Raw genomic sequence first — 19954 nt, 5'->3', positions numbered from 1 at the left:
GTGACTCATTGGAAAGGACAGTCAGATAATGGTCCTGCTGGTGGTGAATGTCTGTGCAAAACAGTACCACATATGTAAGAGAAGCTAAAAGATCTCCATACCAGACTCCATGACCTCAGAGTAAGGGCACTGCTGAGATGTGAAACTTTCCCTCACGCAGAGGCAGGAGATGAGCACAGGTCTGCTACATCCCGGTGTAGTAAGAGACCTGACCGCTGCAGTATTGAAAAGTAATTCTCACGCACAGCTCCCTTCTTTTCAGAACACAGACTACTGGTGCTTGGAGTATGTCTTCAGGATGAGATTTCTCGTTGTATCTTGCATTATAGTGCAAGTGCAGAGAACCTATTTGTGAACTGAGGCAGCTTAGACTGCAGAGAAAAGCTACAGAAGCACTGAAGTTCTGCTTCAATGAAGCACCTTCAGCAGCAGATGCAGCACCATAGAAAACAAAGTCCTCAGTGGAATGAGAGGAATGGCACATGGGGTCACAGGCTTCAGATACCCAGTCTGACAGAATGCAGCTTCATGGAGGGCTGGGGAAGCCAGCATGGAGGGCAGTCTGGTTTGCTAGACTCTTCATTGCCTAAACAACTAGGGCGAGGTAGCAGCCATCAGGAGCTGGTTTTGCTTTAGCTGGTGTGTAGAGGTGGCCTCCTGGGGAGCTTTACAGGAACTGGACGGTTTGATGCCACGGTTGGGGACAACCTGGTATCAGAGTTCAGCTGCAGAGTGGTAAATGAGGATGGATAATAGTGGTGAAAAGGAAGTGCAAAGAGTAAAAATAAAGTAAAAAACAAAACAAAACAACCCAGCCATTTCTGATGGCACATTACAGATCAAAAGCATTCAGCCACAGCACCAAACTCCCGCCTCACAGCACCCGGAACTGACGTCACGCCGGCAGAACCGTTCGGATGGCGCCATCTAGCGGCTGAAGGCGCTACTTGCGGCAGCTGTGCTGCCAGAGCCGGGGAGGGCGCGCACGGGTGCCTCACACGGCACAGGGGAGTCCTGGCGTGCTGCCTTTGCTTTAGGAACGGCTGCACAGGGTACCTAGCCTCGCGTGGAGCTTCAACAGGTCATTGTGGGCCTCTTACCTCAGCCTAACGCCCTCCATGACGCTGACCTCTTCTCAAACCTTCGTAAGACATCTGGGCCCCATCACTGATAAGAGGCTCCTGACAGAATTACCTGTAGCAGTCAGACATGCCTGCACCACTGACAGTGACCACTTGGTGTCACTCTTTCCCGGCGCTAGTACCGTACCAAGCTAAGGAACTGCTCAAAGTATGTCTCCCCTTGGAAGAGCTTGTGTAGTCAGCGGGGTAGGAGCAGAGCTGCCCGCGCAATGAAACACCTTTGCAAAGCTGCAACGTGCAGAGAGACCTGGGGGTGTTGGTTGGCAGTCAACTGAATATGAGTCAACAGTGTGCCCAGGTGGCCAATGGCACCCTAGCTTGCATTAGGAACGCTGTGGCCAGCAGAAACAGGTAGGTGATCATTCCCCTGTACCCAGCACTGGTGATGCCACGCCTCGAGTAGTGTGTTCAGTTCTGCGCCCCTCACTGTAGGAAGGCTACTGAAGCGCTGCAGCATGTCCAGGGAAAGGGCAGCAAGGCTGGTGAAGGGCCTGGAGCCCATGGCCTACGAGGTGTGCCTGAGGGAGCTGGGGGGTATCCAGTCTGGAGGAGAGGAGGCTGAAGGGAGACCTCATTGCTCTCTGCAGCTGCTTTTTCTGCCTGGTGTCAAGCAACAGGCCTAGAGGAAATGGTGGCAAGGTGCACCAGGGGAGGTTTAAGCTGGGTATTAGGAAATGTTTCTTCACTGAAAGGGTTACCAAACCTTGGGATGGTCTGCCCAGGGCCATGGTGGAGTTGCCATGCCTGGGGGTGGGTGTTTAAGCAGCACTGAGGCCTGGCACTTAGGGACATGGTTTAGTGTCAACCCTTCAGTGCCTCGCTGAAGGTTGGACTGGATGATCTTGAAGGTTTCTTCCAACCAAATCTATTCTGTGATTATGTGATCTCTGAAATGAGCTGGTTTTTGTAATGATAACTATAGCAATATCCTGTCTTGCTCTTTGCAGTGCCTCTGATTCTCCAAAGACGAGGCTGAATTTAGAACCTGAGCAGATGTGGCATCTAAACTGTGGGCAAATGTACCTGCAGAAGGCTGCAGCGCTGCTGCATGTCTTAACTGCCCATCTCTTGGCTCCAACACAAGTACTAGAGCAGCTGCTGTATTCTGTTAGGAAGCCATGAAGGTCATTTTTCATTTTATGGAAATTATTAAATTTAGCACTAAATTATTGTTCCAGCAACGCTGCAGGGGCTCATATGTGGATGGTTTTGTCTATGGACTGCCCCTTTCCCAATTAGGCTCTGCATGAAAGCAGGATGAAAAGACTGCCTCTGACCCATTTAATCAACTAATAAAGTTGTGTTTTCTTTTCCTTCACTACAGGGTCTTAAAACTGTCATTATTTTTGCAAACTTGGCCCTAAGTGTCAATGGAAGGTTTTTGAGAGTTGAGCCATTTAAGTTTTTATGCAGTTCCTTTCCATTCCTCATTGGGAAGATGCAACTTTCCACTGGCAAAATGTTTCAGTCTCAAATGCTTTTGCAAGAAAAGTTGGCCCTTGCACAGCTTGGGGTATTTTTGAAGATTTATTTTTTTCAGTGCCTCCTGAAGTTTTTCCATCCTGACAGGGAGCAGTCCAAATTAAAAGAAAAGGAAAACAACAACAACAACAACAAAAGAACCTTAAAAAATTGAAATAGCATAGCCTGTTGATGATTGGGATAGAATAGAATAAGAATGTCTGGTTTGGTATTTTTATGAGATCTGTTTTCATGACATTTTTAGTCTTGGCTTGCAATGCAAAGAGGATGAATTAATCTCTGGGTTTATAACTAATCTCTGGGTTTATAATTTCATTTGAAGACAAAAGGAGCAATACCTGTTTTCCCTAATGCTGAATGGAGCTCCAGAGCCTCCATGCTTTTGGATGCCTGTCCCAGGAGAATCAAAGGTCTTAAATTCCAGACAAGAAGATGGGATGAAAAGGGCCACTTGAATCACAGAGACCTGTGCTCTATTTAGTCCTCAAATTGCAGTCTCCACGCAAATCCAGAGCAGAGAAACATTTCTTAACAACCTATATGAAATTTATGATCTACCTTACAAAATTCCAAAAGTTGCAAAATCTGCAAAGCATTGCAAGAAAAAAAAGCACAGAAGAGATTAAAAGCATTACTGGTGACTTAGATCCTTATAATAATGGAGGATTAGGTAATAGAAAATGGTCTGTGATCTCAGCACACAGCCCTTCTTGCCCTTCATTGAGGAAGGCTATCCCTCCCCAAAATAATTCCATCCTGGGTAACTTGAGGCACATTGCTTTTCATCCCAGTATACTCTGATTCAGGGGTTTTAGTGGGTAAATTGTCTATTAGAACCTGGCACTTGAAAAGATAATGAGAATCCAAAAGAAAGGGTTGGATCTTGTTCCTTATTCCACTCTATAGAAAAGGCAGGTGCTTGTCCAGACTCAAGCATACGTTTTATATCCTCTCCTCATTCTCCATAGTTCAAAGCAACTTGAAGAAAATGATTAAGGCACAAAATCTGTTCTATGGAGTGTCAAAGATGTGTGGCTTTTCATGGCATAGTTGCTCTGTCAGCTGTCAGGCTTGGATAATGAGAGTGCTGTTAGCAGTACCAGGATACCAAACTCCCTGCTACTCCCTCTGTTCAAAGACAGTCAGATTTTTTTTTTCCCCCCTCCAAAACATCAGTTTACACTAAAATAATTTATCAGAATTCTGTGTGAGAAGCAAATAAGGCATAACTACCTCTTACCTGTCCATTGATGTTTCAGCCATCAGTGCTGGTGTGGCATTCAGAATGCATGAGCACATTTTGCTGCTTCTGGTAGTTTTCAGCCTTCATGGGTCTTGCAGGATGTGTTTAGGGTTAACATCAAGCTGTGGCTGAAGGAGCTAGAGATAGAAATTTTAAGACCTAGCTGCCTGAAGACCATTTACCATTGGATGGCACTCTAGTCCTTACTGCTCATAGTACTCACAGCCCTGAATAATTCTACTCTTCATGAGAATTTTAGGTCAAGCAGCAACTAGTGTAGAAACAGTTAGTGAAAGGACTTTTTAATGTGATCCTGATAAAATAAAATGACACTTGCAGAGTGGGCATTAGATTTTAGGAAGTCTGTGTTGAAATCTTGCCAGATTGCTTAGTTTTCTAATTAAAGATTTGAAAATGCAGTTGATTCTGTCATATGAGACTCAGGTGCTGTGTGCTCTCTTCTGTCATAGAAGATATTATGTGCATGTTTTGTGATTATAGAGTATTTTATACCAGGGCTGTCTCTGTTTTATGCTTTATACAATACTTTATATTGATGAGAGAATGGTTTCAGCAACCCTTTTCTTTAAATAATCCTTTTTCTCTTAGAGTAGACTTGGCATATCTGAGTTTGGGATTGCCCTGTCCCAGGGCTGCAGAATGGCTGAGTGCTTACATCTGCAGAGCTATAGTCCTGCAAGCATAAATATATTTCACATCAAGTTGGAGACACAAGCATTCAAGAGAACATCTGCAGTTCATTCCAAGTTGTGGCTGCTGATTTTACATATGCAAGGGAACATTACCTTAAATTTGAGTTATTGATACACCATTAGTTTGATGTTGAAACAAGGATGCCATTGGCCTGACTGTGGCCATAGCATTGCACTCAGTGCAAGCAAGCCAATTGCAAATTTGCCTGACTGCAGTCTGTTCTGAGTTCCTTGCTACCACTACACTTAGTTTGAAGCTAAGGGAATTATATACTTTAATTGCTGATTAGACTTGGGGCTGTGTATCCAAAGGCAAAGTGTTTGGCAGCAATATTGACCTAACCTTACCTCCTTTGCCACCTGCTGCTGGTTTCTGTGGTATACCACCCCTTCAATTGTGCCAGCCCAACTATTTATGCAGCTGCACTTGGGAATGGAGCTACTAAAAAACCCCAAACCAAACAGTTAAGTTTTCTTCTGGGTTAGTTTTAAGCAAGATCAGGTCTCCAGTGTAGTGAACAACATGAGTACATAAATAGTTTTCCTAGAACATCAGAACACATGGATGCTGGGGCAGGGAGATTACAGAAAGCAAATAGCAATACCATAAGCCAGTGTTACCACTAATGACTTCATCCTGAGACACCACAATTGAATCTCTGATTTAAATGATTCACAGTAAACTGTGTTTTAGGTTAAGATAAGGTCATACTTTAAATTATTCTATGTGGAGCAACTTCCATATGCCATCTCCTGGTAGCATACAGACTTAGTATGGGCCCTGACAAGCATAGATAAACAGTTCTAAGCACAGCTCAATGTTGCAGTTAGTATTTATGTCAAAAAAGTCCCCAAACCATAAGTAATATCACTGTAATGACACAAAATGTCTTATGTGGAAAGAGTGTCCTCAAATTCCTTTTACCTAGGAGTAGAGTGAGAGCCTTTTTATTTCAGGTAAGCCTTTAAGTGGAAAAAAATAGTAATGAGAAATAGTAATACTATGTCCACTTAAATCAGTATTTCATTGAAACAGCTGTGATTATTTTCATACTCTTTCCTAAAGACCAGCTATTTCTGGAAGCATGTAATTTCTTTTGTAGTATGTGAGTTTTATCACTCCTAATTTATTTCCCATAATGGGAGAGGAACTCATCAGATCAACTCCCTTTCGCTTAGTCTGAGAAGGGCTCAATAAATCTGCTTGAGAAGCTGACACCACCTTTGTGATGACAGTAGGTGGGTTTACACATTGTATTTCCCCAGCACTGTGTATAAACAAGTATCTTTCAAGTGAAACATTTTTCCCAAGTCAGATACAGTAAAATTTACAAATCTGGCTTAGTTTGATAAGCAGATGAGCCAGAAAAACTCTGCTGCAGGGGAAAGAAGCCTTAGTGTGTGGTTGGCCTTGATGACTACCTGCCAGGAGAAAAGAGACCTATGAAACTTTCTTCTAACTTATTATCTGAGTCTTATCTGCTCAAACACTTCAGAGTTCAGGAAGATCAGCCAAAGTCAATTTTTGCTTAGAGGGTTTAAACCCAAAAATAAACAGAAGGGAGAAGTTGTGCGTGTGCAGGAGGAGGTGTTGGGGTGGAGAATGCACAGAGTGGTGGGATTGGGGAGGGAATGGTTTAGCCTCCGTTGACTCTTCCAAAATCCTCTTGGAAGTATAAACTGTTTTCTCAAATGACAATGACATTGCACAGTACACAACTGTGGTTGGTGAGAGCTGCTAGCATGTATCCAGGGGCCAGTACTCTATCTGCCCCAAACAGGTACATGAGACAATGGTATCAATTAGAGAGCAGCTGTCGTTATTGTATGCTAATTTTCTGATTCTACAAAGCCTGATAAATGCCTTCTGAAGGGTCTAAACAAGAAACTGGATTTTCAGTTCTTTGCTGTTGGCATTTTCAAATACAGGACTATTTGAGCTTGTATTTGTGTTCATGGTTTTTAAAAATCAACTGCTTTGTGGCACCAGGCAGCAAGCATACACATAGGAATAACTTCTGAATGCTTTAGCTGAAGGATTAAGTCACAAGCTCTCCTTATTCATGAAGAAAGCCCTTCTGGCAGGGATGAATCTCCCTTTTGTAATGGATAAAATAGGAGGAAATTTAACCAAACCAACTTATTCTGGTTCCTACAAAAAACATTGTCTGTGAAAACATAAAAGTACTTAGAAAATGTCAATGCTTCCCTCCTATCTGCGTGTAGATCAATATGAACGGGTCACAGTGACCTCTCAGAGAGCAGGTCTGTATGACAACCAAAACTAACATGTATCTAAGGTTCTTTAAAACCCACAAACCACCTCTGTCCATGGAATATCTGCTCCCAACAGGGTAATTTATATCAGATGGGTCTGAACCATCTTGTACTAAGGTGGCTCTTTAAACTTTGCATTGTAGCAGAAAGAAAACCTTCAGCAATACAGGCAGACATATTTAATCTAGAAATATATATTCTGCATTTCTTCTTGTTTCACTTTCCTTCTTTGTCAAGTGACTAGCTTACTATGATACCTTTCAACATTTGTAACCAGTACAAACAGAGGAAAAAGTTCCCAGATGAAATGCAATTGTCACCACTGAAGGCACTGAGTTGTGCACCTCTCTAGCTTGGAATGATATTTTCAAAAGCTATTGACTAAGGCATTTAAAAGGCACATCTGTGCCATGTGCTACTATGAGTGAAGGAGATGCCAGACTGACATAGAGGCATGGTGCAACACACTTCTGCAGGTATTATGTTTGGCAGCTTTAAACACTAGAACTTAGGTGTAGCAAAACTTCAGTAAGCCCTGCCCCATTTCTGATTGCATCACAACTCTGCCATGATTCAGCTATGCCATTTCTGGTTGAGGTGTGTGTCCCTTCTGTGTGTATGTGAACATATCAGAGATTTGTTTGGAAATTATAGATTCAGGCTCCTGTTTTGGAAAGTCACAGGGTAACTCTGTAGAATGTCTTTGCAGATCTGGTGTGGTGTACTGAAAATATGAATCCAGCTGGAAGCTAAATGATAAAACAAATAAAAAGACCTTAAGGTATTGTCCAATCTTGATGTCTTTGAAGGAATTCTTGGTACCTAAATGCATTTTCCAGTAATACCCTGTGATTTATGGTTAGCACTCTTCCAGTTTAATCAGGAGTCAGAAAAAGATTGGTGTACTGAGGAGAGCTTTACATTTAAATTGAAACTTAATTTTAAACTCTGAAGTTAAATAGCAAAATCAGAAAAGAATATGGATATTTGGGATCTAAATTCAAGACTAGAGTCAGCAAAATGTTTGACAGGGTGGTGTCTACTCAGGCTTAATAACATGTCTAGCAGGTTTGCAAAATCAGTCAAAATTCTGAAAAGGAATTTGTCTGTTTAAAAGGGAATCTGGGATATATCCCTTCATTGTCTCTTCATTTTCCTTGTTCATCTATTACATGTTAAGATACTGTACAGTACCGTTAAACATCACAGCTCAATACAGTGTTCAATAAATAAGAAGCAAGATGGAAACTTTCATCTATTCTCCTCCATCCTAAAGACCTAGCAGTTAAAATTACCACCAGATTCCTCTGAGTCTGACCTTGTATTGCTGATGAACAGCAGCTCAGTGAGACCCAGAAGTACATGGGACAAAAAAAATCTGGCACAAATATATATAAACCTGCATAGCTGTAAACAGCTCTTGTATTTCTTAGCCAACAGACCTCACATTCCTAAACTTTTGATAATGGATGTTTCCCACAGCTCTCTGTAGCATCTCTTTTTAGTTTGAGTGCTGTGAAGGCACAAAGTATGTCCCAGTTCAGGTGTAGCCACCTCACCCAGAGTAGCCAAGAATTACCATGTTGCATAGATGGTTGTCTGTGTGCTGAGCTGTAGTCACTGCTCACAACGTTTCTTAGTCCATGCCAGTTCTGAGATGTGTCCTGTGCTGAGCTAGAATCAAGAAATCATGCATTGGTTGTGGCTTTTCATCTTAGATCTTACTTAAAGACTTCAATGCTATGCAGCAATGCTGTATATTCCTTACTAACAACTGTAAGTTTGTGATTTACAACAATACTGGTTAACATCTGACAGGACAGGAAAAATGAGGGTTTGTGGTTCGTTTTTCTCACTGGGATTTTACACTTATATAACTGAATCAACTCCAGCAGTGTTGCTTCTGATCTAAGTATGTGATAAAAACTGGGCTATTAAGGAATAATAGCAAGAAAACAAAAGTCTTATTTTCCCAGAAAGAGCATGAAAGGGGGAAGAAGGAAACAATACTTGATTAGGTCCACTGAAATGTGTACTTTGCTACAGAAATTTCAGCTCATGTGGATTGCATTAAGCAAACAAGCTGCCCACAGGAAGAAACCAGGGGACACTGCTGTTAGCCAGCCAATTGCTGACCAAAATAAAGCATCCTTAGACGGCTATGAGTGTTTGATTGACATAGTGCTTGTGTCCAGGTGTGGTGCAAGGAATTAGTTTCTTGACAAGTTGAAAATCAGATGCAGAGATAGTGCAGAAATGTTGTTATCTGTAACCCATGTTTTGATGGGTTTGTAGAACTTCGTTGATACAGATTTAAACCTGGTGAAGATTTGGCTGACACTTCTGGTATATATGCTGGCATGTAAAATCTTTCAAATATATTAGTTTCTTCCAGCATAATAAAAAATGTATGACTGTCAAGAACAACTCCTGAAAGAGAAGCCATGGTATGCATAGTGAAAAATTGTTTCTAGTATACCACTATTCAGTATAAACTCTCTATTGATGCTTTTGTTCACATTATGCTTGATAAATATTCGTACTTTTTTTGACTACAGAGGGGGGTTTTAGTACTTAACCAATAAAGGCAGGTTGTTTATTTTTTTTTCTTTTATTTTTCTTAATCAGTATGTGCTTTTACCTGATGAAATTGAATGGCATTCATATTCTCAGGCACATCTTACAGCCTAAATATATACACAGCTTTTAACTGCCTGTACAGTTAATTAAAAGAAGATGGTGATTTGGAGCTAGGTGCAGTGGATTGTGTTCCAAGGATACTGTCACTTTGTGTTGGCAGTGGTTTGAGTAAGGACAGCTAACTTCCATTTAGCTCTCTGCTCGGTGGAGCACACCAGTAGGCTGAATTTCCACCTCTATTCTTAATAATAAATTCAAAATTACTGATTGTTTGCCCCCACAAAGCACTCCCATTTGGGGCAGTTCTGGTGAATGCAAGCCCGAGCTCTTATTGCAGGTTAGGAGACTTTGACAATTATTTCCTTACAGCAGTAATTCATTTGTTCTAATAAAAACCTGCCAAGAACTCCAGAAGGGAAGAAAACAAACAAAATTCCTTTTAAATTGTCTTTTTATGACTGTGCATGGCTTTCAGAGTCAGCAAAATCAGATCAAATGCTCATTTTAAAAAGAAATTGTAGTGTAACTATTTTACAGCTGGTTTCAGGGTTGGTTGTTTTTTTTCACAAAGAACTTTAAGATGGAGCAAGGGAATTAATTTTTTGCTACAGCAGAACAATTTCAAATATTAGAACATGTTGTTTTATGAGGTGAAAAATCTCTGCTGCCAGGGCATAGTTCTAAGCCCTGGAAAAAGCAGTGTCTTCACAAAAAAATGGGACTCTTTTTGAGTGAATGTATGTCATGTAGATCTGGGAAATACTTTCCACCCTTCAATATTTCAGTGAGTCACAAAATTCTGGGGGTCAAAGTTTTATTTTCCTCATCTGAAACAGACATATGCTGCGAAGCTTGCAAGAGGAGGGATTTGGTACTTGCTCAAAATTTGTAAGCAAAATATTCTCTGTGTGAAAACACTGCTTGGTTAGAAGAGAAAACTTTTGTGGACTTCTTGTACTTCTTACAAAAACTGAGATCCAGAATGGAATTTCTAGTAAGAATGTGGAAATGTGAGATACTCCCAGTATGGAAAATCAGGAGGTACAATGATTAGTGCTGTCACTCACATCAGGACCTTCAACTTGTGTCTCCTATGCCTCAGAGAAATGGTTGTTTGAAATTTGGCTGCCTGTGCATAGGTTATGTGCTCATGTTGTCCTCTTGGAGAAATGTGGAAGGTCTTAAATTTGTTCCAGTCTGGGCTGCAGCTAAGTGTTGATACTTCATGATTTTTCTTTACTTTTCCCTGTCCAGCCATAAGTAGTTTAAATAGAATGGCTTCTAGCTTTTGTGTAATCTTACCATGTGTCTTGATTTCACTCTTCCTTCTTTGAGATATATACATAGGATGTTTGTCTTACATCTGTTACCCAGATGAAAAATGCCAAGGGATGTGTGACCCACCTAATCACTTGAAATTCTGGCACTGTATCATTGGTCACAATAGGTGGGGCTGTGTACACCCAACCCCACAAATGTGTGCTTGGACAATAAGATGGTTTGGGCTTGTTCGTATTTAGGTTTGCACATAAGCCATCGATTCCAAGTAAATAATAAAGGAGAGAAAAAGCCATTAAATGAGTTATTCAAAATACCATAGAACTTGTCAAATTAGTAATTTCACAAGTGGCATCCAACCAATTGTTTTTGCAGCAGAGCAGTTTTTTCAGGGATTAGAGAAGATCCAGACTGTCCTCAGGCAAAGTCCAGCTGAGGTGAGGTCAGAATTTTGCATTACAGCTTGGAAGTTTAGGGGATTGTGCAAAGTGTAGTGAATTATGAATTTTAGTTTTTGTTTCCACCCCTGTGAAGCAAGTTGTTTCAATGTAAAGCCAGGCATGGAAGAGTTTATGTGACACTGGAGACAGTTACTAGTGGCCAAACTGTGGTGAATACTCAGTAATGAAACTTCAGTCAAATTAAAGTGGCTTAACAGGATGTGAACTAGTAAAATATCTATTACAAATGAAGAGATGAATCTGTGGCTACTTTGAAAATACAGTCTTTATTGCTCAAAGTAAGAGCAATCAGTAAGTAGAACTTACAAAGGGCATGGAAAAAAAAGTGTTAGGCTTATGGTTAAAGTGTTAGGAGGTTAGGACATTTGTGTTTTACCACTATCTGTAATTTTGTCTTTCTGAAATAATGTACAACTGATAGGAAGTACTTTTTCTTCTAGGCAATGTGAACAGCTCGTTGGTAACTAAAGGGAGAACACCAAAAGTCCTAAGCACTCTGATGCCTAACAGTTGAGCAACTGGAAGAGTTAAGCTGCTGAGTGATGCACAGTGTGGTTATCTGTTTGCCAGTGCTCAAGGAAGGTGCAAAGAGAGAACATCAGATCTAGGGCAGTCTAACACATAGTGAAACTTAGGCACAGAAAGAGGGCCCAGGTGGGTTTGTGGGTTCAAACTAACGTTTCTGAAGCCAGAATATTTTTTTTCAGTGATAATATAACTTGAGAAAATTGCACTTTAATGAATACATTCACAGATGTGGCTGTATGTAGCTTATAGCTCACATTATGGAGACTAGACAGAATGTTGTTTCAGCAGTACTAATTTTTTACTAGTTGGCATAGTTAATTATACTGCTAATTACCAGGTTGCAGAGATAATGATAAAACCAAGCTTTGTGAGAAATTTAATGGGCACTGGCACCCCAGTTGAAACTCTCCCTGGAACAGTTATCTGTACTTTGGGCAGGCTGTTTTTCCATGCAGAGTGGGTATGCTATTGTCCATATTTGTCTAATTTGAGCCTAAGTAGTTCCAGATTTCAACAAAACATGATGTTTGTGAACTTTTTCCACTTCATATGTCTCTAATGACTGGGTATACTCAGCTGAACAGGGATTTGAACACTCCACTTACTAATGCTGTGTCTCTGATGGTCATGACCTAGGCCAAAAGAAACTGGTGAAATTGGCTTCTGGAATGTACATGCAATGTACTGTGCATGATCCTAGTTCAGTTTCAAACTGCTGAAGGATGTACCTAGCTCATTTCCCAGTATGTCCTGCTTTGAACTGAACATTGAAGAGGCACTGAAATACAGAGGGCTGGCTGGCTGAGCAGTCTCAAATTCCAACCTGATGGACATCTTCAGGAGAAGGGTTTCTGGAGGAATAAATTTGAAATAGCTGCCAAACAAAAATTTTCTTTTTCAAAATCAATTCCATGTTAGACTACTATAATATTTAGGGATAGTTCAGGAGATTTCTCCTATAACCTTCTAGAAGTGAGTGGCTGGAAAGGTACAACTTTGGGTATCAGTGACTGGAATTCTCAGATGAAGTCTTTGGTGCTATTAAAATTCTCAGGATGGCCCTCTTTCCACATTATCAGCTCAGCAGTCCTTGGGACTGCTCAGCTGTCTTTGGGACTGCTCAGCTGATTATCCATTCCATGTAATTCTATGGAAGATTCGGGAACACTCATTTAAAATCAACAACTATTTCCTTTGTTTTTTCCTAAGGTGCTCTTTTGGAATTTCAGAATGACTTTCAGAATCAGCACTTAATTGCACAAGCTTGCACTGCATTCTTTATGTCCTCAAAGTTCTCCAGGTACAGGGCACTGGGTTGACCCCAAAATCTAATTTAGTGTACTGGATATAAGTTATAGGCTGGACTGCAAAAACTATGCACTGGGTGCCATATGCAGTAATTGAGTTTTTGGATACTGAGTCCAAGAACTTCTGACTATCAAAGTTTTGGGCTGAAAGCAATACCATTTGAAATATCAGTATTCTGAAGAATGGTAGAGCTAGTAAGAATACTTCAGTGGGTGCTATAAATACTGAGTACATTGATTAAAATGAGCAGACTACATCAGACAAACTTAACAGATTTAGGTCCTGTTCCTAAACGTTCTCTCACACAACAGTGGATCTGATGAATCAGAGGCCTGCTTTTGAGCTGCACAAATATTCTGCACAAAAAGCCCTCTAAAGGAATGTTTTAAACCAGTTGCTTGGTAAATTTAAAAACACTTCAGAAGTAGACCTGCACTTAGAAACTACGTGGTTAGAAATGAGCAAACCTAGATTTTGTTAAATAAAATTGATGATGTGAAGTAATTGGAAAATGTCTTTGTAGTCTCAAGCTGTGCCAGGGGAAGTTTAGGCTTGAGGTGAGGAGAAAGTTCTTCACTGAGAGAGTTGTTAGCCATTGGAATGGGCTGCCCAGGGAGGTGGTGGAGTCACCATCCCTGGGGGTGTTCAAGAGGGGATTGGACGTGGCACTTGGTGCCATGGTTTAGTCATGAGGTCTGTGGTGACAGGTTGGACTTGATGATCTTTGAGGTCTCTTCCAACCTTATTGATTATGTGATTCTGTAATGTATGGAATTAAATGTTGTGAGGGAAACAAAGCATGGCAAGCAAGGAGTGTAAAACATAGAGCTGTGGGGAGTAATCTCTGATGGTTCCCTCTACAGTAAAATTCTGCTAGGTTTCATTGGCCAGTTTGGTTACTGGTCTTGATTTAGTTTCATGAGTTTTTAATGTCCAGTGAGTATTTTAGTAGTATGGCAGATATCTGATTGTTCTCCCTGCTCTTCAACCAGCCTTACCTCTAAAATTTCCTATCTAGAATCAATAAGGAGAATCCAATGTGAGACGCTTTCCATGAGGGACATCTTCAGCTGGACGGATCCTCTGTTTATCACAGATTGCTGGTGTCTGTGTTAGATTTTTCAGAAAGAGAATTTATGACAGTATCTGAATCAGTCTTATCTGTAGGTCACAGGTTTAAATCCAGTAGTGACAGAAATTTGAATGTGACTCAGTTAATTTTGGTGATTCCTAAGTGTGATGTGTAAGGCTTGGCAAGCCTCAGTCCAGTTTCTCTTTAGCCTCATCTTATGAAAGCAATCTAGCACTACAACAGGCACTAACTGTAATTTTAGTTCTGTCATAGGAGTTTCAGTAGTAGCTCTTGGAAGTGTTTTGTAAGTGATATTAATCTCTGTTTTATTTAAAATCAGAATTATGGAGAGGTAAAGGTACTTGATGGAAAGAAGGCTGCTTGTCAGTGACAATTCAGAAGCGAAATGGGACAGGTGTCTCACTCCAGTGCACCACCCACAGGAATCCTCTGAAAAAGGATCTTGGAAGTGGAGCATCATTTTTCAGTCTCCAGCATGAACTTGGGTCTGAGCTCATTCAACAAATCCAGGAGTGTCATGCTGGGAAACCTTTCCTGTTCCCCAGCAGGTGTGATTTGTTAGTTCTCAGTCTGGCATTCCAAATTCATAACAGCAATCCCAGTCCCAGTTGTTGCTACCCAAATATTTCACAGTCTTTCCTATATCTTATTATCTTTTCTATTTGTTTCCATACTTAGTGTTATTTTGGAAACCTGTTGGCCTTCATTTTTCACCCAGCACCTTAACTGTGGCTATGAAGAGACTGGTAAGTTTGTTTTTCTGTCCTTAAACCACTTTCTAGATTTTGGCTCTTAACAACTGCAAACTTTTTCAGTCCCTACCTCAAGACCTGTTTAATATTTAACTCAAATAAACAGAACTGAGATTTCTTTATTTTCCTAACTACAAAACTAGCTATTGTGGGCCAAAAAAAATCCTTGGATTATTCTGTTTCAAACCGTTTAAAGTAAAAACCATGCAAGAATGGACCTTTTGTAATACCTCAGCAAGTGCTACGAAAAATAGAATGGGAAGTAATAAGTATTTAAGGTAATAAGTATTTAAAGACATCTTTTCTCTGCATGTGCAATTTGTGGTAGCAAGACTAGCACTTATGAGCACTAATTTAAGAAAGTGCTGTGCAGTAAAACAAAAGCAAAATACTAGGCCTGTCATAGTTCATTTAATTTTCTGCTGGTATGCCTTCAATCTCATTCTCCTAACTCACTCTCCCCAGCTACTGTGATAAGTTTCTACTTGTTGCTGGTTTTTTTCCATAGTAAAACTTCTGTCCCCGTGCCAGCACATTATGTTCCTGGTTAGAACCGTGACGTCAAATGGTATCTGGCTCCAGGCCAAGGAATGCTGCTGGGAAGAGCTGAATGAATGAATGGATTTTTCAATTCATATTGTAGTTGCCTTTTTGAAGCCAGGAATATTCCTGTAATATTCAGTCAACTGGCTAATATAAATGTATTAATATTTGTTAATAGAACTAGTAGGAACTTCAGAGAGGGTTCACAGTGTGTACAGTAACCTGGGAAAAAAATATTGTGGTAAGCTTCAAGTTCAGAACAGGCTATAATCACTAGAGCCATGAAGGAAGAAAGATGTGATTCAATGCATGGTGGCTGCTAAATTCTAAATATAGTAAGGGAATAACCCTGTGCCTGGAATAGTTACTATCTACTGTTCAGAAACTGGAAAGGAAGACAAATTGCAAATGACAAAGATTTCTGTGAGCTGATGTAGTATGCATTTTGTTCAAAGCCAAAACATCCTTAATACCCTGTGACAAGACACATCTTTTATATGTATGTTTGCAGAACTGAGGGGTCAAAATTAGAGTGCAGATCAGAATTTACTGCTGTACATTCAGGAATCCAATAATGCTGATAACATTTTGGCCCTGAGTTTCTGCTCTCATTATTATGAAAATCATCTTGTACAATGTCTCTCTGAACTGGAAGCTGACGTTCAGTTTACTGCCAGATAATTTCCATGATTTCCTGATGCTTGAGTCCTGCCAGGAACAGGATAAATAAGGTAACTTTGTAGCATTTCTTTTCTCATTATTGTATTCAGGGGTAAATGATCTATTTGGTATCGAAGAATGAAGTGTAGCTAAACCCAAATGGCAATAGTTCACTTCTTGATGGCAATGTGCAAATCTTGGTTTAATGTAGTTTTATAGCAGTATGAGCTGGAATAGAGACAGCTGAAGGATTTTTAGTCTCTGAAGTCTTAGCCCTATGCACTATCACTCACTCAGTCACTGAAGCATCAAGTCATTCAGATTGGAAGTCTCTAGCTCAGTTCCTGCTCAAAATAGAATCAGCACTGAATTTAGACCAGTTCATTAACCTCTCTGAACAGCCTGTCCTAGTGCTTAACTACCCTCTCAATGAAAAGCTTTTTCTGTATATCCAGCCAGAAGATCCCATTGCAGTTTTGATCCCTGCCTTCTCCCACCATGCACCTCAGGCAAGAGCCCTGCTCTGGTTCCTCTGTTATCCCCTCTGAGCTATTAGAAGGTCCCCCAATGCTGCTTCTTGCGTAGGTTGAGTCAGTTCCCTCTTTATAGGTATTGCAGTTCTCACTGTGTTGGTGGCACTGGCAGTGTGCTCTTCCCTTAGGAGGGTTTATGTAGCATTGCAGAAACAATTACACTAAATTTCCCTTCTACTTAGTTCAGAGAAAAAGGAAGGATTCCAATAATGTCATGATTAAAACTATGAAAGAAATAGAAAGTTATGTTGAAGAGAAATAAAAAAGGAACTACAAACTCTTTGGATACTTAGAATAAATCTGCTCACTCTGCATATGGCATAAAGAAGCACTAAAGAAGTGGGATAGTGTGTTTGTTGTGGTGAGTACCAAGAGAGAAAAATAGCAACAAAATAGACAGTACTTTGAAATTTATAATAAAGTTGTGGAATCAGATATGAAGAAAACATCTGAGGTCAGATGGACTTTGGAGGCTTTGTTAGGGAAGGCTTCCTCAGAGCCCTAGAATACATGAACCAGTTTGTATGTAGAGGCTTTCAGTCATCTTGTACCTGTATTGAATGGAAGAGGTGACTTCAGCCAGCTCCTTTCAGGGCTTGACATGCATTGTATGAAGTTTTGCATATTCAGTCAGTTTCCATGCCCTTTCTAATGACCAAATTAGCATGCTAGAAATAAGCTTTCTATGACAGTACTGCACATGCTGACTTTCACTTTAATGACACAGAATTCTTTAACAGCTGGATGCATGGAGGAAGTAAATTGAATGTTGAGAACATCCACAAAAGTTAGCTTATGCCCAGATTTGGCGGGGCAGCAGTGCATGCTCTTGAATTTATAAGGAAGATAGATGATGAATTATGTGAAGGATCAGTTGTCCAAGAGCTGCCAAAGAGGGAACAATAGCATGGCATGGCAGCTGGGATCCACGACAGGCCTTCTGATGTGTAAAGCCAGTAACTGTTGAATTACAGACAGTCTAATAGTGTTCAGGGCTCTTTTATAGACACAGTGAAGAACAATGCTAAGAATCCCAGTCTTTAAGTAAACAAATCTGTGTGTTCATAAAGTAATATGATAATAAATGTTGTGTTTCAGATTTTTAATGATTCACACTTTAAAATTAGTTTTGCTAATGGCTGCTTCTCTTGCCTGAATATAAAAAGGCACACTTTTAGGTCTTCTGTTTGGTAGGAAAGAGTTATAAGAGTTGTAAATATTCTGGCACCGATAAGATGTGCAATACCTACCCTGTGGTAGAAAGCACCTGGGTTCTTGGATGCATTTACTTATTTCTTTGACAGGATGCATGCGTTGTGGTGAAAGCACGGCTTCCTGAGTGCTGTGTAAAGGGACAAACATGTTTGAATCCAAAGATAAATAAAACCCATTCTTCTGCATAAGTGACTAAATTCACTAATTTAGGTCTAATGCTGCAAGACTTTACATCTGTACTTACCTCAGCTATGCTTTTGACAGCAATGGGATTATCCACATGAGAGTTCAGAGCGTAGATAAACATTGGCATCATTGAGCTCTAAAATCCACGGCCATTCTCTGCAGGACCATCAGATTGGTGTGGTTTGGACAATGGAGCAAGAAGATATTTTGTGACTCTCTTTTTTGGAAATTAAGATAATAACATAATTATGAAGAGAACAATAATGACACCCAGTCCCTTAAGCAGATGGTGATACTATTTTCTTCTGCTTCTTGTTTTGAGAATTATTAAGTGGAACTGGCATGAACTGTTTTTCTGTCTTGACCTAGCATGATTATTTCATTGTGGCTCTTTCATATAATTTTGCCACCATCAATTAAACTCCAGTTTTATTGGATGTGATTTTATATCCTGTAAGTGATGTACCATACATTTTTAAGGCTGAGAGCTCTGTCAGGGGTGAATGATCTCTTCGTATGCAGTGCAATACACTTGCTGAGACAAATCTCTTCAATATAGTTTTTTAACCTTTCAAATAAGCGAAGTTTAGTGCAGAAGTGGATGCAGAGAAAAGACTGCAGTAGCAAACATCCCAGAACAATGTATCTTTCAGCATACAAAAGAGAGAAAATGTCAGCAGTAGCAGAGGCTTCTTCCCTCCTTTTCTGAAGAAACCAAAGGTAAACAAAGCAAAATTACTCAGTATATCCTGCCTGACAATATTGTCAGTGGGAAAAAAAGCCAGCTTACATGACCTGTGAGAAATCTGGCTGGGATAGCTATGGATATATCATGCCTTTAACAGCACTTGGGGTGTTAGCCATTCAGCAGCCAATTTCCTGGGTCAAATTTGGTGGAACCAGCAGAACCTGAGCTGGTGAAATTTGGATCCATAGAGGGCTTGCAGTCAGTTCTGCCTGTTAGCATGTCTGTAATTTTCTAGGAGTTTTGACTTTGTACCTTCAAGGATTATTTTGGCAGCTGATTGTGAGTGAACAGGGATGCAATGACCCTGTATTATGAAGTGGGAAGCAGCTATCATGGATGGATTACAGAAGGGGAGAACATTCCCCTGTCTGTAGCTCACTGAGATACCTAGCTTCAAAGTGAGATCACAGAATCATGGAATTAACCAGGTTGGAAAAGACCTTGCCTGGGAGAAGCGACCAATCCCCACCTGGCTACAACCTCCCTTCAGGTAGCTGTAGACAGCAATAAGGTCTCCCCTGAGCCTCCTCTTCTCCAGGCTAAACAATCCCAGCTCCCTCAGCCATTCCTCATAGTGCTTGTGCTCCAGACCCCTCCCCAGCCTTGTTGCCCTTCTCTGGACATGTTCCAGCATCTCAACATCTTTGTTAAACTGAGGGGCCCAGAACTGGACACAGTACTCAAAGTGTGGCCTAACCAGTGCTGAGTACAAGGCAGAATGACTTCCTTGCTTCTGCTGGCCACACTATTCCTGATCCAGACCAGGATGCCATAGGCCTTCTTGGCCACCTGGGCACACTGCTGGCTCATGTTCTGCCTACTGTCAAACAGTACCCCAAGGTCCCTTTCTGCTTGGCTGCTCTCCAGCCACTCTGTCTCCAGCCTGTAGCGCTGCATGGGGTTGTTGGGGCCAATGTGTACACTTACACCTCCAATAAGGGGCCTTCACTGTAGCAGAAAGACTCATCAGTAATAGAGCCAGAGGTGCTTCTGGTATGGTTGTGCCAGCAGCTGACACAGTTCAGTGGTACAAAATGTAATGGAACTATCCTTGCAGAGAAAAACAACTCCTCCCAGGTTTGTTTCTACATTATAGGTTTCTCCTAGCACATCTCATACACCCTTCACACTTCTCACCTACACAACATATGC

The 19954-nt window shown here is 40.8% G+C and overlaps 1 long non-coding RNA gene across 1 annotated transcript in view; it reads left to right on the top strand.

The window, feature by feature from the left end:
* Positions 1-1281: 1281 nt before the first annotated feature.
* LOC137446879 (uncharacterized) overlaps positions 1282-19954 on the top strand; it is a 151637-nt gene continuing 132964 nt past the window's right edge. The window contains exons 1-2 of the long non-coding RNA XR_010988744.1: positions 1282-1493; positions 14844-14911. This is a non-coding gene — a long non-coding RNA (uncharacterized lncRNA). The remainder of the gene's footprint in view (positions 1494-14843; positions 14912-19954) is intronic.

Source organism: Melanerpes formicivorus, unplaced genomic scaffold, assembly GCF_026170545.1.
Source record: "Melanerpes formicivorus ecotype bairdi unplaced genomic scaffold, bMelFor1.0.p_v2 SCAF_19, whole genome shotgun sequence".
In the NCBI taxonomy this organism is placed as follows: domain Eukaryota; kingdom Metazoa; phylum Chordata; class Aves; order Piciformes; family Picidae; genus Melanerpes; species Melanerpes formicivorus.
The sequence above is the reverse complement of the archived record's forward strand: the minus strand, read 5'-3'. Positions and strand labels throughout refer to the sequence as shown.